This window comes from Delphinapterus leucas, chromosome 14 (genome assembly GCF_059928025.1).
Source record: "Delphinapterus leucas isolate spDelLeu-1000000601 "Yukka" chromosome 14, BTC_Dleu_Yukka2, whole genome shotgun sequence".
NCBI lineage: Eukaryota > Metazoa > Chordata > Mammalia > Artiodactyla > Monodontidae > Delphinapterus > Delphinapterus leucas.
Window position 1 is genome coordinate 18,464,813 of NC_143142.1, and position 22,613 is coordinate 18,487,425.

At 50.8% G+C, this 22,613-nt stretch overlaps 1 protein-coding gene across 5 annotated transcripts in view; it reads left to right on the plus strand.

Moving 5' to 3' along the window:
• Positions 1 to 1,133: 1,133 nt before the first annotated feature.
• Positions 1,134 to 22,613, plus strand: part of CMKLR1 (chemerin chemokine-like receptor 1) — a 41,244-nt gene continuing 19,764 nt past the window's right edge. Inside the window, exons 1-2 of one of the 5 annotated variants that reach the window (XM_022600344.3) lie at positions 1,134 to 1,381; positions 9,413 to 9,464. The gene's annotated coding sequence lies outside the window, so the exon portion shown is untranslated. Of the gene's footprint in view, positions 1,433 to 9,412; positions 9,465 to 9,528; positions 9,625 to 9,684; positions 9,719 to 22,613 lie in introns of those variants that run through there. The other 4 variants (XM_022600343.3, XM_022600342.3, XM_022600345.3 and 1 more) reach the window with 4 other exon arrangements.

Sequence of the window (22,613 nt, forward strand, 5' to 3'; positions counted from 1 at the left end):
GATGGGCGGAGACCAGAGCAGTCCCCCAAGGGGCAGGGAAGTCTTACCTGGGAGGTGGCCCCAAGCTGAGACATGAAGAGAGAGTGGGCGACTCTTTGAATAATAAACATGTTCATAGGAAATTTGTATAATAAAGTAATTGGACAAGTGTGCAATGGCGTGCTCACTATAGTCGGAAAGTTGAAAGTAACCTGATCATCCACCCTCAGAGTATTGTATTGATTAAATAAACTACGGTACATTGAGTAAATGAAACAATTAGCAACTTTTAAAATATGGTAAAGTATATATACATATACACATATATTTTATATATATAATCATTGAATGCAAAACCAGGTTACAATATGGTACACAGAGCATGACTGAGCCACTTTACGTTTATATATAAAATATATATGTGCATGTGTTCAAACCAACGTGTTAATGATATTTATCTGTGGGGAGCTGGGTTTAGGATGAAAGCAGAATTTATATTTAAACAACACAAGGTCTGAACATCGTTAAAGGTTTGATGTAGTTTGTTAGTTTTCTAGAAGTGGTACATGAACGTAGGTATATTCCAATGATGGATAAGAATTTTGCTTCCCTGTAACATTTACTAAAATCAAATATTACAGAACATTTTAATCTTTGTTCATTTGATACTTAAAAAAAACCCACATTGCTATTTTAATTTAAGCCCCCCCCCCCTCAAAAAAAAAGGAAGCAGGAGGTCATCAGGCCACGAATAGGGGCAGGAAGCAGGAAGGGCATCCAGGTGGAATGATGCACAAACGCCTGGGGTGAGGAGGTGGCCCAAGGTGGTGGGATATCCGGCAGCTAGTCTTGCTTGTACGTAGACTGTCTGGAGCTCCGGAGGCCCTTGCTGGGAGCAGACGTGCTTCCCACAGCTGCCCGGGGCCCACATGTGCTCCTGGTTTGTGCTCAGACGGTGAGCACAGCTCCCAGCTCCCAGAGGGGCGGGTCGTCCCCAGCAGGCCTCGCCATCAGCCACCACCCACGACAGGCAGGCTCCCCTGACAGCCCCGCTCCACGCAGCTGGCCGCCCCCGCCCTCCGGTCAGCCCGGTTTCCTGCCCCTCCCTCTCTCCTCCCTCCAGCTGTTTGGCAGAGGCCTGTCCCATTCAGGACAGCAGCCCTGGTGAGCAAAGAGCGCAGGAGCCTCCGGGGGATGAGAATGTTCTAGGGGGGCTGAACTCTGGTCTATTTGAGGGGCCCTTGAATGAATGGATGCACTGCTTTCTGGGCAAACGGCCACAGCCAAAGGACAGTGTGATTTCAAGAAAGAAGTCGGGGAACACGGGTCTCCTGCACAACCTCGAGTGGTCTGAAGTCACCGAACGCTTGGGAACACCTGGGCAGAGAAGACCGGCCACAAGGTATCACGCTCCACTCTGACATCACCCAGAGGCGCCAGGAAAGGGGAAATGGTAATAGAGAGAGAAGTTCTTTGGTTCTTGGTAAAATGTAATTTTTGTCAAAATGGAAATAGCTTTATTATGATTTTCAGATTTCCAAAGTAATGCATGCTAATTGTAAAAAACCAGCGAGGTCACCATAGTTACAAGAGCAGCGAGCTCAGTGTTTCCCTTCGGTTAATGCTCACAACAACCCTACAAGGGAGATGCTTTCATTGTCCACATCTTATAGGTGAAGAAACTGAGAGTCAGGTTGGGGGGGTGCGGGGCTGGGCTCAGATCCAAATGACATGAGAGTCTGCATAGCCCACCTTCTTAGCTGCTGGACTGTCCTACCGCTCCGCTGTGGAGAGGAAAGAAGGGGTTCCTAACCCAGAGGTGAACCTTCGGGTGCCTCTCTGTAGAACTCTCACTCACCCTCTCACTACTTGACCTATGATGTTTGTTGAGTGCTTACAATGTACCAGACACATAGGAGTACCTAGATGTGGACACACACATGCTTTTCCAACGTCTCGTTTCGTACCTTACCTTGTCCTTAACCACGGATCATGAACCTGCATCTGTATTTTCTATGTCCTCCAATATACATTTTAATGGCTGCACAGAGAGGGTGAGTTGGGATTTATTAATCATTCCTCCATGTGGTTGCTTCTTCTTCCTCTTTTTTTTTTCATTATTATAAACAGCACTGCAAAGGCTGCTCCTAGTACATCATCTTTGCGTGTTTGGGCCTATGGATACGTTTCCTAAGGTGAAATTCCTGGCTCAAGTGTTCGCGTGTTTTTAAGTCTTTTGAGGCTATCGCCCTGGAAGGTTGTGCCGGCTTGCACTCCCTTGGCACAGTATTGGGGTGTGATGTTCTCACAGCCTCACCCACACTGGTTGCTACCCATCTCCTAAAACTTCCCTGATGGGAAAGGTGAGAATAACATCTGGCTGCTTGACTTTGCACTCCTTCATTCATGCTGAATAACCTTTTTAATCTTATTGTTCATTTTATGACTATCCTGCTCAAGTCTATTCCCATTTGTTCCTTGCCGGCATGTTTGTCTCCTTTCTTATTGATATTTAAGAGTTCTTTGTATATGAAGGATATGAACCCTTTGCCAGTGGTATCTGTTGAAAATATTCCACTCCCCTCTCTGCTTTCAAATTAGCACATTTTAAATGGGTGAGCCATTTGGACCAGCGTTTGGCAAAGTTATGAGCAAACAGCACATCATTATACTCAAGTAACTGTTACTTGATGTCAGTCTGATCATTCAGACCTATGTGGTTCAGAGAGGCCAGCGAGCAAGTGGCTGAGCCGTGGGTCTACCTTCTCTCTCTATGCAACGGCCCAGCCCCCAGCTTCCTTTTTGTCATCCCTGACCTCCTTTTCAAGACCAATCTTCCCTGTAGTTCTTGCTGTCGAATTACACTGAGTCGAATTAGACCCAGGACTGCTCAAAGGGCAATCCTGGGACCACGAGCATCCGTTTTTTGAGTCAGAATCTCTGAGGATGGGGTATAGGAGTCTGCATTTTGAATCAGCACCCCCAGTGATTTTGACACACCCTAAAATCTGAGAACCACTGAGCTAAGTGTCTTTTCTTTTTGTCCTTTGTCCAAGTTTCTGGGTTCTTTGTTGCACACTGAGGCTTCTGTTTTTCCTTTCTAAGCAAATATCTATGCTCTTCTGCGAGTCTACATGCCCTGTGTCAGCAGCTGAGGCCAGGAGACAATGGTGGAGAAGAAGCAAAACTTGGTCTTGTACCACAGAAAGTCAGACCACATCATCCAGCATTCGGGCTTTGACATTAGTTTAAGCCACAGAGCCCTTTCTTCTGATGAAAATATATGGAGAAGTAAAGTTTGAAGACAGATAAAAGTGATGTTTTTCTAGTAGAAACAGAAGTGGAGGACTCCAGACGGCAGCTCACTGAACCTCACTCTCACTGCCGAAGGGCCTCTCGGAATCCTCATGGCTTTCGGGGGCAGGTTGAAAACTGCAAAATCTACTCCGAATTGTTAAGACACCAAAGTTCTTAACCATTGCCGAATTTGCTGTGTGACCTTAGGCAAGGTACTCTCATTCTCTGGCCCTAATCGTCTCACTTGTAAATAAGGAGGTTGAATGTTGTATTAGGGTAGTAGGTGCAGTAACAAATAGACCCAAGCACGTATAATGGCTCAAACAAAACAGACGTTTGTTATAAGGCAGGTATTTGTGAGTGGAGGGTTGTCCTCTTCCACACAGTGATTCAGTGAGCCATCTCACATTCCGACTATCCCTTGGACATCATCACCGAGGAAAGAAAGCATGGAGGGGGCATGTTTGCTTCTTAACTGTTTTCTGCCACACATGAGAACTAGTCATGTGACCAATCTAGTTGCAAAGGAGGCTGTGAAATGTAGCTCTTGGCAAGGGTGGCTCTTTCCCATCTATGGCTGTGTACTGTGGAAGGGAGAACGAATTTTTGTGGACAGCTAGCTGTCTCTGCCACAAATACGGTGACCTCTTGGGTCTCTTCCAGTCTCTGATTCTAAATTTTCATTAGTTAATCTTAAAGTTAACATGGTGATGTTGGACCCACAAATACTTTCCTATCCTCAAAATAATCCCCATCAAATAGACTGAGTAAATTCCCACATTCCAGGCCCCCTAAACATGGATTTCCTTGAAACCTAGGCAACTGCCATTCTCTTTCCCTCCTGGAGAAAAGAAACAAAAATAACAATGTTGTTGAGCAAATCACTTTGATGAACCAAAGGTTTTTGTATCCACTATCTCATTGAATCTCCCTATAACACTACATGGAAAGGCTTCATGATTAGCATTCCCATTTTATAAAGGAAGAAAATGAGGCTCAGAGAGGTAAAGGGACTTGCCCAAAGTCACACAGCTCATAAGCAAAAGAACTGGGATTTGAACTCAGAAAATCCAACTTCTGTCCTAGGGTCCTACTGCACGTTGAGTGCACGTGTGCAAGGCTCTGTGTGTGTGTGCCAGTGCATGTGTGGGGTTAGGGTAGGGGTTTTCCTTGGGCTGTATTTCCCCAGGGCGGGGTATAAGGAAGTGGAAGTGAAGGAATCATTGTCCAAGTGCCCAGAATGGGCCAAGCTTGCTGTTTAGAAGGCAGCTGGGTCGTTGTCTTGGGCCGAGGAAGCCCCCTGTGACTAAGTATTATAGTCACTGGCCAGAAAAAAGAGAAGGGGGTGGCGTGTGAGGACACAGCTGAGGCTGTGTGTGGGTCCTGGATGCCACCGAGGCCTTAACTGGGCCAGGCGCGTAGTAGGTGCTTGTGGATGATTTCCTGCGTGAATAAACCCACGGAGGAGTGAAAGCTGTACCTGTGCGAGAACCTAAGATGGGTCAGCCCAGTCCCTGTTTTTAAGGCCTTTGGGGGAGGGGAGGCAAACTTGTCACATAGACTTTTATTCAGTCACTCAACAAACATTTATTACCACCTGCTCTGTGTCTGGCACTCCACAAGGCAGGGTGATGAAAAAGACAGGATTCCTGCCCTCATGGGACTGTGGAGGGGCTGTGAGGGTAGTTACATTGGCCCCGTATTAGATCTGAGGAAAGTGAGGCTCTGATTGGTTGAGCAACATTCCCAAGGTCACTTGGTGGGTAAGACCCGGGGCTCTGGTTCCCAGGTCAGGACTCCTTATGTGTCCCTGGCTGAGGGCGAGGCCGTAGCCTCGGGTCTGGGATGCAGGGTTGGCTTCTGGCTCACAGGACGTGCTGTTTTCAGGCAAAATTAGGACACCAGTTAATTTACAGTACTTCTCTCTTGGAACCTCTGTATTTTTGCAGCGTTGGGCACAAGCATGATAGAGGAAGAGTAGAATTTCTTGCCCTGCTGGGTGGAAGCCAGAGGCCATGTTCATTCTACACGGTGCCGTCAAAGAAAGAAACATTAATGTCAGGCTGCCATCGGCTGACAGCATGACATGGCATGAACTCCACAGCCACCTGCTCTAGGGTTCAAACCCCGTCTCTGCCCTTTAACCTCCCTCCCCCTCTGAGTCCTCATCTCTAAGAGGGGGGGGATACTTTCAGGGTCTACCACTTCACAGGGTTGTTGGGGGTTAAACGAGTTAATATACGTAAAAATATACACGAGCACAGCACATGGCCAGCTCAATGAAGGCGCTTCTATTTTAATTCCCGGGGAAGTGGGCACTGATATTCATGTTTGTACGCAGGGGGTGATGTGGACATCTTGTGCCCTGTGACCTCGGGTTCCCAGGACAGGAAAGGTCATTTCAGTCAGTCTCCTGGCTTCATGACTTGCCCCCTGGGGGAGTCCTAGGCTCCGTGGGCAGTGGGGGGGTGTCCCACCCACCACAGACACACTCTGGCGACCTTGGAAGTTTTAGCAGCTGACGCAGCAGAAGGGTCAGCTGCTATCCAGGCAGAATGTCAGAATCGGTTCTGCTTTCTTGGGGTATGTGACTTGGGTCCTCTGATCTTGGCCCTGGGATCCCACTGAGAGCAGCTCTTGTGCAAGGAGGTGGGTTGGGTGGGTGGGGGGTGGGGCATCTGGTGCAAGAAACAGTGGCTAGCGTGCTCAGTATTTCCTCCTGGAGCTCAGGGGTCAGAGACACAGGAGGCCTGGTGGGGTGTAGCCAGGCAGACCTGGGTTCTGGTCTCTGAGCCTCAGTTTCCTCTTGTTTCAGAGTTGTTGAGTTCTGCAGTGTTCAATCAGTGATCTGGGGGTGGTGATTAGGGCCAGGGGACATTCAAAATATGCCCATCCCTTGTTATCAGAATTTGTTTGAACAGTTTTCAGAATCTACGAATTCCGGGGTGTGGGATGAACGAATTGTTCAGATAGTCAGTGTGTGAGCCTGTTGCTGCTATAACAACCACTGCAAACTTTGTGGCTTAAAACAATACACATTTATGATCATACCTTTCTGGAGGTCAGATGTCTCAAATGAGTTTCACCTGGGCCTTTCTGACTGAGGCCTTTTCGATTGTTGAAGACACTCCCATCAGTGCCTGCCTGGTGCATTCAGCGCCCGAACTACCACGGGAGCAAAGAGGGGGTAGCTTTGATCGGGACAGTCAGGAAATAGTGTCTGGAGAAGGGAGCATGCACCTGAGCTGGTTCCAAGGATGACTGCCCTCGAGCGCCTGGAGGAAAACTTGGCCAAAAATAAAAAATATTTCTGGCTGGGAGAGCAACGTGAGCAGCTTGACAAGCGAGGAATATCTGATGTGGCAAATGGAAGCAGGGAACGGCCGGAGGGAGCCTGGATGTTCTGCAGGGCCTTGAAGGTCCCATGCAACTTGCTGGGTGGTCCAGTATGCCCCATTTCACCAGAACAGCATCTTGTTGTCCCCAGACCTTGCCCTCTCCAAACTTGGTGCTTAAACTCAAACATTTGGATGAGTGAAGATTCCAGACAATCTCAAGCGAATTGAGTTTGAAATTCCAACTTGGCAGAAGGGCATGTTGGTTAGTGGCTTCATCTCCTGGGTTGTCTGGTCCAGAAACCAGCTCGGAGGAGAGAATACTTCTTTGCATTGGTGGCTTTCTTGGCTGAATGTTGGGTCTCTTCTCCTAGCACATCCAGGACTTGCTGACAGCTGTAGGCACGGAACTTGGGAGAAATGAGGTGTTTCCTTCAGGGCTAAAGAGAGTTGACTTAGTGTGGCACCTGTGGCCAGCCCGGGATATGTTTACTGTGGGGAGAGGGACTTGGCCACTGGCCGCTGGAGACAGATGAACCGGGCTGGGCATTGAAGGGTCTGCTGGCCCCTGCCATCGCCGGGGGGTAGAGCTGACTGACGTCAAGAGCAGATCTTCGGGGAGTTCGGGCAATTTACAGTCTCTTTTATGACAGATGCGACTCACAGGGGGCCTTCTTCAATGGTCAGGGATGTGGGTCAGGAAGAAAAACGACATCCCTTGAGTAAGAAAGAAACGGCCACCCGGGGTAGAAGCGGGACTCTGCCAGCTCACGGACCTGTTTTGAAACCCACCTCTGCCCTCGCTGGCTGTGAGACCTCGGAGAGGACACTTAACTTCTCTGAGCCTCAGTTTGCTCCACTGTAAATTGGGGGTGATTAAAGGGTTTTCCTCACGGGGTGGAGGGTGTTGGCTGGCTTACGTGAGATGCAGAGTGGCACAGAGGTGGGGCTGAAGACCAACTGTGGCCTGAGCATGAGGGGCTGGCTCAGGTGGTGGGCAGAGCAGCAGGGGCCGGAAGTCCTGAGCTGTGAGAGGCTAGAAATGCCAGGTGTGGACAGTGCCAGGGTCGGAGCTTCAGCCCAAGCTTCCCCTCCACTTCCTGGCTTGGCCTGAAAACACGGTGGGGTCTGGGTAGAGACCCCAGATCACAGGTCTTTCTTTTCCTGGGACCAGTGGGGCCTGACTGGCTTAAATGGGCCTTACTTTTTCTGTGTTTCCCTGCCCTCCTGAGAAAAACCTCAGACACGAGGGAAATCAGAACCAGGACCCTGGGGAAGGGTAGGGCAGCTTCCCTGAGGCTGGCTGAGCGGTGCTGCTCATCTGCCCCGTCCCACTGGGCTGGCCCTGGCGCCACGCATCCTGTCTGCACCATAATCTCGGCCCTCTCCCAGCTCTGGCAGCTCACCCTTTCCAGGGGGCTGGGAAGCCAGCAGCGCCCCCAAATTCCTCCTTCCAAGAGCTTTTTGTATTGTTTCCACTGTCTGAAGGGACAGGTAGCTTTCATTCGCCGAGACCACGCCGGACTTCTGCCCAACCCTGCTTCCCACCGCCAAGATCCTCTTCGGGGGCCAGTCATTCCTCAGCTGGTGTCACACAGACCCATCAGAAATGTGGGAGGTGGGGCAAACTGTCTCATTTTACAGCCGAGGAAACTGAGGCCTGGAGAAAACATGTGTGCTCACCCCTCCTCCATTCCCTAATTCACAGCCTCCCTCTCTGCCTTGGGAACACGTCCCACCTCCAGTGGCCCTGGCTTTCTGTGCTTTGACGGGGCCCTCAGAGTAATGGTTCAGTTTGGAGTAAGGCAGACCTGGGTTCGAATCCCGAGTCGCTTGATGACCAGCTGGGTGATCTCGGGTCGGTTCCTCTCTCTCAGCCTCGGTTTCCCCACTTGTAAATGAGAGTGTTGGCAGGTTCTGCCCTGAGTTGTGTGGTGAGAATTAAAGGAGATAATCCATGTAAAGGGCTTAGCACTGGGTCCCGCACTTAGTGGGTCCCTGCAAAGACTTCTGGGCCCTGAAAATGGGGTACGTGGCAGGTCCTTGGTAAATACTTCCTGAAATGAGATTGAATTCTTTAATCACCCCCTTCTGCTCCAACCCCCAGACTGTTTGGCAGTTATTTTTTTCCTGTGAAGGATGAGGCTTAGAGATTGAGGATCAGAGAGGTTAATTGGCTCCCTAAGGCCACACAGCTCACAGAGAAAGGAGTCAGGCTCCTGAGCCTTGCCCTTCGTTTACCTGGACACCACAAGGGCTGTTCCTATTCTCCTGGTCCCTTCTCCAGAGCTCACCTACCCTCCTCCTCTGTGATTTCCAGCCCTTTCCACTGATGCCACAGACTCTCCCTACACCAGTCAGGGTTATCTCATTTATCTTTGATAGCTCGATCAAGACTTATGAGTCTCATGCCCCATCCCTCAGAAGACTCTTCTCATCCAGATGTTGCACTGAAAACCAAAGGGATCAACTCCTTCACCCTGAGGTGTTTGCAGCTGGTGACAGCTCGCAGGAGAGGGGGTTGTGAGCCTGGCGCCTTAAGCCAGGACAGCATGTCCACAGTGGTGGACCCTCAGGCTTTTGGACACGGGGGAGGGGAGCCTTTGGCCCGGGATCTTCCTGGAGGTTAGTAAGCAGCAGCCTCCCCTGCTTCAGGGACCTGAGGACAGGCAGTGACTGAGTCAGTTCCATAGACGTCTGTGTTACCACTTCCTCATACCTCCACTGGGACCTCTCTGTTCCTCCCTTTTCTTGTAGAATTGCGTTGACGTTTTTTTTTTTTTTTTTTTAATGTGACAAAGCTGCATATCAGCGGAGCTCAGAGAAACCGAACAGGCCTGGGAGGCCGTGAGGGTAAGTGTTGCAATCTTGGCACACCCACGTCTACACTGCGTGCCTGCCTGCCTGTGGCCTTCTGCCAGAGCCCATGGGCTGCGGTGACTGAGGGTGGTTAAGGCTGTGTCCTGTGACCTGGATGAAGAGGCTGGGGTCCCTCTCACCTTCTGCTGAACTGGTAAAACTGTTCCCTCACTCGGGCATCCTTCCTTCCCTGTGTGGGCATTGGAGCCGGTGCCGGGTGACCAGGGGGAGAAGCATGGCTCGTCAAGGTGTGTTTGGAGAGGCAGGATGGCACGATGGTCAGAGCTTCTGGAATCCGACTGCTTGGCTTCAAATTGCTCACCTTCCTAGTTCTGCAGTCTTGGTTTCCTCATCTGTGAAATGGGAACGACACTGCCTCACAGGGCCTTTGGTGGGGGGGACATGGATCTAGGGGAGGGCACATTTTATTTTATCTTATTTATTTATTTGTTTGTTTTTTATGGTACACGGGCCTCTCACTGTTGTGGCCTCTCCCGTTGCGGAGCACAGGCTCCGGACATGCAGGCTCAGCGGCCATGGCTCACAGGCCCAGCCGCTCCGCGGCATGTGGGATCTTCCTGGACTGGGGCACGAACCCGTGTCCCCTGCATCAGCAGGCGGACTCTCAACCACTGCGCCACCAGGGAAGCCCTATTTTATTTTTTATCTTTGTTATTTTGGTATTTGCCGTGCCATTTGTTTAAAGGAAAGAACCTGGGATTGGGGAACTTGGAATTGGGCGTTCATGTGGGAGACGCACTTAGCTGGGGTCCCAGAGCTCGGTAAGCGTGTGGCGTTCACAACTTTGTCTCTAGGTGTCCGTGTCCCCGGCGATAGGGCAGATTTAGTGAGAAATCTGCCCCTTTCTGCTTTCTCGCTGTGGCGCTTTGGCAAGTTGCTGTGCCTCCCTGAGAGCCGTGTTCTTGAAAACTGGGGCTGTGTCAGCTCTATCTCTGGTGGTTGTAAGGATGCAGGGCTGACATCAAAGGTGGCCCTGGCCCTGGGGCAGCCATCAGTTCTGGAAGCGCCTGAAAGGCCTCTTTGGGCGTCATCTGGCTCCCCCGGGGCGGAGGCGGCAGTGGTGTCTGGCTGGTTTCTCCCCTAGGATGTCATATGGAAATGCTGGGGGCACCCCAGACACTCAAGTTCCTTAGGGGGCTCTGAAGCTCATGGGGTGCGGAGCAGGGCCACCGTGGGGAGCTGAGTAGAAGGCCGGCTGCCTGGCCCCTGCCTTCTCAATGTACCTCCTGCTCCCAGGACCCCTCCACCCCTTCTGGCTCTCCCTCCACTCCTCTCCCCTTCCCCCTCCTTTTTTCGGCAGCCAGTGCTCTGAGCCAACCGACATCTTCCAGAGCTGGAGTGGATGGAGCATCTTTGGTCAAAACCAAGCACTTACCTGCACCCTGAATCGTGGGCCCTCATTAACCCTTAGTGAGGGAATGAACACATGAGCCGCAACAGCAGAGGGCCAACCCCTGATATTTTGGGGGACAGCATCTGGGGCATCACTTGAAGTCCTCTCTTTCCCTTACGCAAAACCAACCCTCACTAAAGTTATTTTGAGGTCGTGTGCCTTATTTTTAAAACACACATAATTCCTTTGAGGGCATACGCTTTGTAAAAAAAAAAAAGAAAAAAAAAAAGCATGGGACTTTTGTGTTCAACACCGTAATATTCCCGTCCATTTAAAGACCAAAACTGTGTCCCTTGGAAACCTTTGGCTCGGCTCCAGGGAGAGGCCCCTCACCTGATTCCTATCTCTGTGGTTCATTTGGAGAAACTTGGGGTAGAAATGCATGGATCGTCAGGTCTGACAGGGGACACTCTCAGACAACTGAGTCCTCTTCCCTTGCTGCTCTGCTGTGTATGTGAGGAAACAGAGGCACAGAGAGGTTAAGTGACTTGCCCAAGGTCACACAGCTGGTAAAGGCAGAGCCAGAGTTTGAACCCAGACAGCATTAACCACAACACTTGCATTCCCAGAAGAGGAAACTGAGGCCCAAACGTGATGTCAGAGAAAGAAGCCTGGGTGTCCAGACCATTTCTTCAGCTGTGCTGGCTCCTGAGCTCGGGCAGGGTCTGAGCCCCATGTCCTCAATGCTGCACCAGAGGGCATCTTCAGGGTCATCTGAAATACCTACAGGTTCGAGGCTCAGAGAGGGGAAGAGATTTGTGTAGATTCTTTGAAAATTAGGAGCAGAGTTGGGCCTGGAACCCAGGCCTCCTACCTCAGCGTGGTTTCCCTCCAGGGAAGATTCAAGGACGTGGGTTTGGATGGGAAAGATAGAGCTGCTTTGTGGGTCTCACTTTCCCCTGATGTCCAAAGGGGGGTTGAGAACCCCGACCCACTGGAACCTGTCTGTGGCCAAGTTTTTACCAGCCTGCAGAGAAACAAAAAGAGAGAACACAGACAATCGAGCGATTGTTTTATTCATAAAGTGAAGTATTTTCAGCTGAGAGGGATGAGTCCACGTCTCATCGATTTTTGTCAGTATTAACATACTGTTTGTTTTCGGAAATGGTGAAGATGGTCAAAGACAGCTTTAATCCTGCCGTGCCCTTTCTTGGCAAACCTAGAAAAGTGGTAAGTCTAGGACAGTCTCAGAAGCGTTTGGGAAATGTAACTGGTTCAGGAGCTTGCTTGAGCTCAGAGGGTCTCTTGGGCTCCTTTGAGGTGAGGGTAGGCACGGGTGCGGCTGAGGTGGGGCGCCCAGAAAGAACTGAGAAATTGGGCGTGGAGATGAAGGCTCTGGCTGCCAGCGCCAGGGCTGGACTTCAGAGAGGGGGATGTACCTGGCACACCATGGTTTCCCCACAGGGGCAACAGGATGCAATGGTTGCCATGTGAGGCCTCCGTCATGACTCAGAGTCCAGGCAGTGGGCGGGGAGGGAGAGGACTGGGGGAGAGAGAATGAAAGGCGGAAATGCTGATCGTGGGTCAGAAGGACACAGGAGGGGGCTGGGAAGGGGCGCAGGGAGCCTGCTCTGGCTGGGACAGAGGGCGAGGTTTTGGTGGGAAGGGGGCTGAGTGGGGAGGAGTTGAGAGGGGGTCGTAGGGCCTCTGTCGAGGTGGTGGATACACAGGAGAGGAATGAGTAAAAGACAGTCCCAAGAGGCTTGTTGTGGCTTCTGAGCTGGATATCTGTCTTAGGCAGGGGCTCCCCAGAAGCAGAGCCTGAGGTGAGGATTTGGTGAATGGGAGGTGGTGAGGGTGTGTCTCAGGCAGGGCTGGGATTTGGTGAGGGAAGGGAGGCAGGGTCATGCCATTTCAGGGTTGGATCTCATCCTTATTGAACATTTTGATATTTTGCTCATCGTGCCTTTTGTGCATTAGCTTTGATTTTTCAATGCTGCATGAAAGTATTATTTATCCTGATTAGTGGGTTTGGGGGGGGGCACACCCTTAAATTTGCATTCAAGGATCGGGCACAGGGAGGATGTCAGCAAGGATATGGTCTCAGGTGGAGACTAGCCTCAGCCTGATCCCCGGGGGGTGGGTGGACTCTGGAGCCTGAATTGTACCCCATGGCAGCCGGGGAGAAGCAGCTCCTGCTTGGCTGAGGGCAGTTCTCAGGAGAAGGGGGCAGCAGTGAGCTGTGATATCTAGCATTCTCTACAGCTGTGGGATGGGTGCCCCCCTCTGGTAAAGGGGATCTGGGCCACCAACACCTACTACAATATTCTTTGTGGTTCTTTGAGAGATGGCAGTAAAATTTGAATTATTTATGAGTGCTTATGGCTGCTGGACTGTTTCTTTGAATGTGACTGTGCTAGAGCTTCCAGGGCGCAGCTTCTATTCCTGTTATAGAATGGATGAATGAATGAATGCTTGCAGCAGGGAGGGTGTCCGGGCTTGGGGAGAGGGGAGCAGGATGGTGGGCGGAGCTAGTGTGGCTGTGGCCCTCACCTGAGGGGTGGAGTCATTTCAAGTTGCTCGTTCATTTCCTTAGAAGGTGGGAGCTGGGGAGAGGAAGGCCAGAGTGGAGTAAGTATCTATGATTCTGGCCATGGAAAGAGGAGCAGAGGGAGGAGGAACCTGGCTTTGGGTTTCTTAGGACTTGCAATTACATCTTTGTATTCCTAGCTGCTTGCCTGCTACCTGGCAGATAATATGGGCTCCGTGAGGTTTCCTGAATGTATGAATGAGAAATATGTAATCTGTGAGCAGGTATTTACACCTCAGTGTGAAAGAAGCTCTGAGAGGAGGTTTTGTATACTCACACTCCCTTATGGCTGTACCACATTCATGTCTGGGGCAATGCCAGGCAATCGTACGAATCGTAATCATACCTGACGACACTAATAATAGAAACAGTGATAGATTCTTTACTGAGAACTTAACGTGGACCAGGCATTGTTCTGGATGCTCTGTATTCCTTCTCTTATTTAATTCTAATACCAACTCTGTGAGGTATGTACTATTACTGTTCAATCTTGCAGATCGGGAAAGTGAGGCACAGAGAATTTAAGTGACAAAGAAGTCTCACAAGTCGTAAGTGGCAGAACTGGGATTTGAACTTGAATGGCCCAGCTCCAGAGCCTGCCCTCTTCACTATCACGCTGAGCATGGCTTTGGGTTCAAGTCCTGGTTCCTCCATTTTTTAACTGTGTGACCTTGGGCAAGTTGCTTGACCCCCTCTGAGCTTTAGTTTCCTCAGTTGTGAAGTGAGGGTAGTGTCAGGGCTCTTGGGAGGCTGGAGCAAAGTGAGGGATGGGAAGGATCCTGAGGGCTCATGGTGATGGTTCCCACGGCTCAGCATCACGGTGGTTTCAAGGGTCCCCACTTGTGGCTACAAACTGCGGGGGCTCTTGGAAACCTACACCAGTGAGACGTTGCCAGGATTCTTGGCTGGAGGGTGAGGAAGAGGGATGAGGGAGACAAAGGCTCTTCTGTCAGCCACTTGGGGCCCGTCCCAAGTTGGGAAGATGTGAGTCCTGTAAGGGAGAGATGAGGAGTGCCTGGGCGTGGGGCAGGCACTCTGTTGCCCGCCAAGATTTGTTCTTCATGAGAAATGGGTGGAAAATTATTTTGGATCCTTTCCTGAGGGGCGGGGATGGCCAGGGCCCATTCATGGAGGGGAGAGGTTTCTCCACACCCCAGGAATGCGATCACGGCCTTATTTTAAAACAGAATGAAAGCAGAAAACAGCTTCAAGTCGACAGCTGCTGTGGGCTGCTCAAGGCGGCCAAGCCAGCTCCAGAAAATGGCTTCCCATGGGCTCAGGCTCCAGGCTCTGAGCTCGGGGTCGACCCCAGAAATCTGCTGACTGGTCCGTCACTACCCTGCTCTGTGCCTTCTCCAGCCTGAGTGCCTTCTTCTCTGGGAACCTACAGGCTCCAGATCTACCCTTTGGGGTTGCTGAGGGCGCCTCGGGCCTAAATCTGTCTCCCACACTCTGCAGATAGATTCGTACACCGCAGAATTCATTTCTGATCCCAGATTCTGATTCATTTCAGTCCACGTGGCTCTGAAGCTTTTTTTTTTTTATGGATTAAATCACAGCACGGCCAGTGAAAAGGAAGGGCTTAAGACTTGTTTTCTCATCATAAAAGAAAGGGTTTGAGAGCCCTAGACACTATTAAGAATAACTGGGGAATGACACACACACACTGATTTCATTTAATACTGTAACACATACATGATGATGAACTCTAACAGTAAGAGACTGGAAACAAGCCAAGTGCCTGTGCCCAGGAGACTGGATAAGTAAATGAAGGCAAATCCAATAATGGAATACTATGCAGCCATCAAAAAGGATGGGTGCTTTTTACACACTGATATGAAATCATCTCCAAGGTATATTGTTAGGTAAGAAAGACAAGCTGCAAAATAGTGTGTGTAATAGACCAACTTTCATGTAAAACAGGGAAGAACTTGGAGATATATTTGTATTTGTTTAAAGACAATCTGGAAGGAGACATAAGAAACAAAAGGATTTGGGTGCAGTGGGGACTGGGTGTATGGTGGCAGGATAGAATGAGGATTTGCATTCTAACCTTTTTATAATTTTAGATAGTTTTGAACATCACCAATTCGATGGAGTTGTGTAGCCTAGTCAAAAATTTAAGTTAGAAAAGCCAACTTAGAATTGTGAATGGACACCCACTAGGCTAAAGCAAGTGCCACTGTGAAGAGATATTATAAACGCTAATGTCCGTGGCTTTCATCACCGTTATCTCTTTGACCACCACAGGAACATATTTGGGATTTTAAGTCTACTCTACCTGACTCCAGCTTCCTCAATGTCACAAGGAGAAAGTTCCTTCTGGTCTCCTTGAACCTGGCTTGAGAGGGTCCTGTTTGAGGTTTATGTAGGACCCACTTTTTCTTCAGCATCCATGTCATCCTGGTGGCTGACATGTGCTCCCAGCGGCCCCCTGTGGCCACGGCCGGTCCAGCCGATGTCTCACTGTGGATTTGCCATCTCATTCCAAGAAAATCCTTGAATGCTTGACCCCTCGATGAAGTGTCTGTAGGAAAAAAATATGTCCTCATGGGCTAATATTCAGTGGACACAGAGATCCTCTGGAGAAGGTAATGACTGAAAACCCATGCTTGTAGGAGTCGTGAGTGTCCTTGTCAGCATCCTTTTACCATAGAACAGGGTAACAGACAAGCAAGCCCAGGGCAGTGAGCATCATGACACCCCAGGCCCGTCTCCGGCTGGTGGAGAGCGTGGCGGGGTTCTAGCATTTGTCACAGAGAATAATGTCCTGCTCTCCGCTGCCTATAGTATCAAGACATCAGTTCAGAGAAACGGCATCAGCGAGAATGCCTTGAGGGCCACACACTTCAGACCCTTTCCCAGACATTCTAGAAATTTCTTCCCATTAAGCCAGCAATGCATAACCCTGGATGTCTAGACCAAAGCAAATAGTCACTCCTTCCCTGGCACATCTGGGGAAAGCAGCTCCTACTGAATGGCCTTTTGGGGCAGAGCTGCCAGCTTACAGGAGGGGGTATTGTATTCAGGCAGCCAGTGTGTGGAAGCCTCTCCTGAAACATCTGGAACCTCAAGCCTGTATCTACCATCAGCACATCTCTGAGGATGCTGGCCTGCACATCATGCTGTGTCCTCTCTACACGGAAGGTCCTCTCTGGTCCCCGAAGGTTTCGCCTTCCCTGAAGTGGGTTTGTTTTGAGCCAAGGGGCACGTGACTCCTGTAACTGGTTTTTCTTTTCCAGATTAGGAGTCTGTGAGTCCACTGTGTGGCCCACCCAGGCTAAGTATTTAGGACATTACTTATTGTCTGCATTTTTCCCCTCAGCCCTGGCTCCGTTTTCTGTCTCCACCCATGTTTCCTTTCCTCCTTTCACTCTCACTTTTAATTTACGTTCCCTTGGATACCTGAGCCTCTTCGGAGCGTTATCCCACCCTTGGGACCAAGCCGGTACCTAAGCAAACAAAAAATTTGACAAACCTGCAAGCAAGAGCAGCCTGTGAACACCCCTCCCCCTGCCCGGGGAAAGAGCAGTCCCAGCTGTAGGAACCAGCAGGTAAGGGGTTAAGAATGATGCAGAGGAAGTGCTGGCCAAGGTTAAAGTGAGGAAGTGGCCGCTGCCAGGGGAAGGAGGTGGCCGGCTTATCCTGTGTGACTCCAGGCTGAGGGGAATGTGGCAGGTTGCTGGAGTTCAGTTTAGTAAAAAAAGGAAGAGCTTTCTAATGACTTGATGGGTTTTTCTAGAAGTTCTGCTGTGGGGATGGGGGAAGAGAGAGAAGGGCAACCTTCTCTGGAAAATAGCAGAACCCAGGGAGAGTTTGTTTTCTGATGATTTTATTTCTGAGTGATGACTCGAGGGCCTAGGGGATGCCCGAGAGGAGTTTCTAAGTGGATGGTCCCTCACTTTGAAGTGAAACCAAGCCTCAGAAACCAAGCAACTTACCGGGAGGGCTCCCCTTCCTGCTGCCTGTGTGATGATGTCTTGTGTCTTTCTAAGCTCTACCAGGCACCGGGTTTGGCCCACTCTGCTCTCTACAGCATCCCCACGCCTAGCACAGTGCCTGGCAGAGATCTGTCAAATTTAACTGAATGAAAAAATAAAAGTTTTTTTTTTTTTAAAATGATGACAGAGCTAGAATAACAAAGTCGATGTTATCCGACTCCAGAAGTAGCTTCCTTTAAACATCACAGCCACGGGGTGTGTTTGTTGGAGCTGGGATTTTCATATAGGCAGGGCCACCTGCCTGTCCTGATTTGCCTGGAACGTTCTGGTTTTAGCACCAAAAGTCCTATTTCTCAGGACACCCCCAAACTGGGATGACTGGTCAACCTATATACCCTGCATTTGTGATCTCACGTAAGCCTTACACTGGCCCGCTTTGCAGATGAAGGGACTGAGTCACGGCCTGAGATCTCAGGGGTCAGGCTGGCCTTGGCGCCTGGCTTTGCTGCAGCTGTGTGAGGCTTAAGCCCTCCGCTGCCCTGAGCCAGTTTCCTTTTTCTGTAACATGGGGGTGGCAGACCCCTCGAGCCTATAGCCTCTCCAGCAGTGGCTTTTAAGGATTCTGACATTTCCTCTGGGCTTCAACTGTCTTCCCAGTGAGACCCTTTCTCAGGCAAGGCTGAGTTTCTCCTTGGGAAAAGGTGACAGCACAGTTATAGGGTCAAGGGGGAGGGCAGCCTGTCCCTCCTCCCCCCAAGCCTGGGAACAGGGTGGGATCTCCTACATACTCCACCAATGCCAGCCCTTCCGTCAGCTGCCTGGGCTGGAGCCAGGCAATTCCAGGGGGCCAGAGCCTGCCTGAGTGCCCCAGGGGCCCTGTGCCTGGTGCTGGCAGCCTGGGCGGGGCGTGGCTGGGGCGGCTCAGGCCTGCAGGATCTCCCAGGGGTCCTCCGGCTGGATGTGCCTCTGCAGCCCCCTGCCTGCTCTGGAGCCTGGTGTGTGGCGACTGCACTGGCCAGAGGTGGGTAAGTCGGGTCACTGAGGGCTCTTTGAGGTGGGGTTGTGGGTATGTGAGACACGGCTCCCCTGCCTGCCCTGTGCATGGGGGAGTCAGCGGGTGCAAGAACAGAGGGCCTTGCACACAGTGGAGTCCCCAGCCAGCAAGCCACAGAACATCAAGGGCAGTCACGGTGATTGAAGGTGTGGGCCCCCGTGTCAGAACAGCACAGGTTCAAATCTTACCTCTGCCTCTTCCTAGGTGTGGGATCTTGGGCTAGTGGCTTTGCTTTTCTGTGCCTCAGTTTCCACATCTGCAAAATGGGGATGAAAATACCCACCTTAAAGGTTTGTTCTGAGTAGAGGCACTGGGTACACAGTTGGCGCCTGACAAGTAAGGGCCACTGTTATCACCACCTCCCACCCCCAGCCTCTCAGTGGTTTAGATTCCTCCCCTACCAGGGCTGCACCTGGGAACCCGGGGAAGAAGGAGGGAGAGGAGGGAATGTGGCCTGAAGGCTTGTCACGGCCTAGCAGTGAAAGAGGCCAGCAGCCCACCCAGGACTCTTAGAAGCGCTGTGATAAGGACAGGAGAACATTTTAAACAGCTGTGTGGATTGCAGCTGGGGTGCACTGGAGCACGGGCTCTGGAGACCACAGATCCAAGTTCAAGTCCTGGCTCCACCAGGGCTGTCTGGTGGTCCTGACCAGGTTCCTTTAAGAGCCTCAGTTTCAACACCTGTTAAGTGGGGATAATAACCATCCCCGTCTTGGGTGGGGAGCTGGTCAGGCTACGGGGAGATAAGGAAGGCAAAGCATCCAGCCAGATGTCTGGCACATGCCAGCAGGATCATTCTCTGTCTTCTTACCATTTGCTCTCCGTTCTGCCTTTTTGTCCAGTGCGTAGCGAGGCTGGGGGGAGCAGGACAGGAAAAGGTTCCTCTGACCCCCAGCACAGCAACCTGTAAGAGCAAATGCCCAGAGGCCTTGACCGCCACGCATTCAAGGGGCACTGGGCTCCTGGGGGCACAAGTGAGTGGGTCGTCTTGGAAGGACTGGGGGTCCAAGGTTCCCCCCTGTGGCCCCTCCCTGAACCCAGCTGGCGGTTTCCCATGAACCCTGCCGCCCTGTCCTGGGTGGGTGCGTGCATGTCGCTGACCTCCCTCGGGCTGGCGAAGGGGAACAGAGCTCAGTGCTCACAGCCAGGGGCCCTCCCTTCCTCTTTTTTGCAGCTTATCTCCACCCAGCCTCCTGATCTGGGCTGCCTTTTCCCCTTAACATCCCTTCCCTGAAACTTAGTAACGTCAGGATCAGGCACGCGCGCACGCGCACATGCCCCCCACATAGATGCTTTTAGCCTTGTTTCATCAATAGTGAGATAACAAGAAACAGGATCTATGCTATGCGCTCTACGTATGTCGAGTTATTTAATCCCAGAATAGTTCAGTGCAAGAGGTATTACAATTTTCCCCACTTTGCAAATAGGGAAACTGAGGCAGAGGGCAGGTAAATGATCCTCCACTGCTGAGATTAACCCCGGGCAACCTGGCTCCCCAGCTGGGCACTCAGCCCCTCCACCATCTGGCCTCAGTGAGAGCCTGAGCTTGATGAGCTGGATGTCTAACCTTCCCCCAAATCCTATTTCAAGGAATAGCTAATGATTACATAATAGCAACATTTCTGCCTTTTGTCTTTCATAGCTCTGCAACCCCCATAATTCCTCCACACTGCACCCCAACTTTCTTTGCTTTCCTACTCTCTCTTTCCTCCACTCCAAAGTCTTCCTCTCTCAGTCCAACCTGTCCGTTTTAGAGATGTGGAAACTGAGGCCTGATCAGAGAGGGAAAGTGCTTGCCTAAAGTCACACAGCAAACCAGGGACACCATGGGAGGTTCTGTCAGTTTGTTCTCTAAGCTTAGCCCTCAATGCACTCCTCAGGTTTGCTGGAGTGGAAGACAGGGAGGGGAGGGATCAGGTTGCATCCTTGAGATGTCCTGCCACCCCCATCATTTAGCATGAACTATTCTCTCCCTCGCTTCTCTCCACACCCACAACTGCTCCAGCCTTGCCCCCAACCAGCCTGAGCCAGTGAATGGTGGTGGTGATGGGAGTGTTGGCCCACAGGCCATTGTTACTTTTACTGCAGTTAATTGTGGGGGAGTTAAAAGTAGAACTCTAATGGTGGAATTCGAGGCCTAGCAACAGGGTTTACCAGGCATCAATTTTTGGGTAGGGGATGCCTTTCTGAATCCAAAAATCAGACCCCAGAGGCTGCTCTTTCATCTGCACCCGTGTTCTTCACTTACCTGCCTCTCACACCCATCCTAGGATTAGCATACCTTGTAAGCTACTGGTCTGGCTGCCCCTTGGCATTTCCTCCCTCCTGTCTCTCCCCATCCCCAATGACACCCAAGGATGGGGAATCAGTGTTGCCATGGTGACTAGATTTCATCTGTGGCCATCAGGGATTCTCGAGCTGGGGTTGGGTCTCAGCCCCTGGGACTGGCCAGTGTGACCTGGCTTCTTCCATGAAGACTCATTTTGGTGTATCCTGTCCCTACTCCTCTGCTCATCCAAGATTTTTCTTGGAGCATTGGCAGTTGCCATGGAAACGGCTCTTGAGGCAAATGTGCCCGTGCCAGCTGAGGAAGAATTCCCTCAAGAAAATGGGGAGATTGCCAGACTCCCCGGCTCTGTGATGGGGCCCTTGATTTCTGAAGCCTCCAAAAACTGCCACTTCTGAGTGGACCTGGAGCTGGTGGGGGATTCTCACTCAGTTCATCAGGTCTTTTGCTAGCCTCTTGCCTCCAGTCTCCCCTCTTCCAATGCAGTCTCCGTATGAGCCACCTGGGCTAGAGCTGGGGTTGTTTAGAAAAATGGACACCCCTCTGCTTAAAAACCACCCATGGCTCCCTATTGCCCACAGGATAAATTTGGTACCTTGCAGGAGGTCTCATAATCTGAACCCCTCTTCTTTTCTCAGCCACGTCTCCTGCCATCCCCCCAAAATTCCCGCCACACACACACAGACACACATGCACAGACACCCACACACAATCTAACCTCACATTACCCAGCCTCTGTACCTTTGCACACAGTTTCCTCTGCGGAGATGCCTTCTCCCTCCACTGCTCCATTAAGCAAAGGCTTCGTACCCCTCAAGCCTCAGCTCAAATGTCACTTCCTCCCAGAAGCCTCCCCTGATTTCCCTGGCTACCTTCCCTTTGCTTTGTACAGAGCCAGGGCCACAAACTCAGCCAGCAACAAGGTCAGGCAGGAGACACGATTGACTAACATAAGAACATTCTCCACTTCCACAAAGAAATCCACACTCTCCCATTAAAGCTGAAAGTGAGAATGACTGTTCATCTTTCTCTTATCTTGCTCGTGTTTCGACAACAGTAGAGAGCCAGGGCAGGCTCCATGGTGAATCACACCAGACTCATTGCCCCAGAGTCAAGGGGTTGAACATAGGGAGGCTGCCAAGAACCCCATCCTGTCTGTGATGCAGGCCCAATAGGGCTGGTTTGCTGGAAGTCTGGATTTTAGGTGACATCTCAGAGCACTGACTATGCCATGTTCCTGCACCCACCTCCCCTACTTGGGGGCATAGACTCCCACAGTCTTCAACAAGGAGTGTGACACTTAGGAGGTATTCACTAACTGCTTATTGAATGGATGTTTGAATGAATGGATTCATGCTGTTTCTTGAACCTGCTAAACCTGCTCCTGCCTCAGGGCCTTTGCACTTACCCTTCCCACTGCCTGAAGTGCTCTTCCATCAGATAGTGATATGCCTCCCTCTCCCTGTATTCAAGTCTGCTCAAAGGTCTCCATATCAGAGAGGCCTTCTCGGAACACTCTGCCTAAAATAGCACCCCGCCCCCATCTCTATGCCCCACTCCTCTTTATATTTTAGTTCATAGCATATATCATCATGTTCTATTCGTTTCATTTTTCCAGCACTTCCATACTGCTTCCAATGAACTAGGCATGCTTCTAAACATTACCAACATAAACTCATTTAATCCTCGTAACAACCCTATGAGGAAAGAGCTATCACCCCCATTCTTCAGATGAGGAAACTGAGGCACAGAGAGGTGTGGTGACTTGCCCACAGTAACGCAGCTGGTGAATGGCAGGGCAGGGGTTCAAACCCAGGCAGTTTGGCTCTAGAGGTGTTTGTCCTCTTTATTACAAATTTGTTTATCTGTTTGTTACCCAATCCTCACCCTTGAGAATGCCAGCCCCTCCAGGGAAAC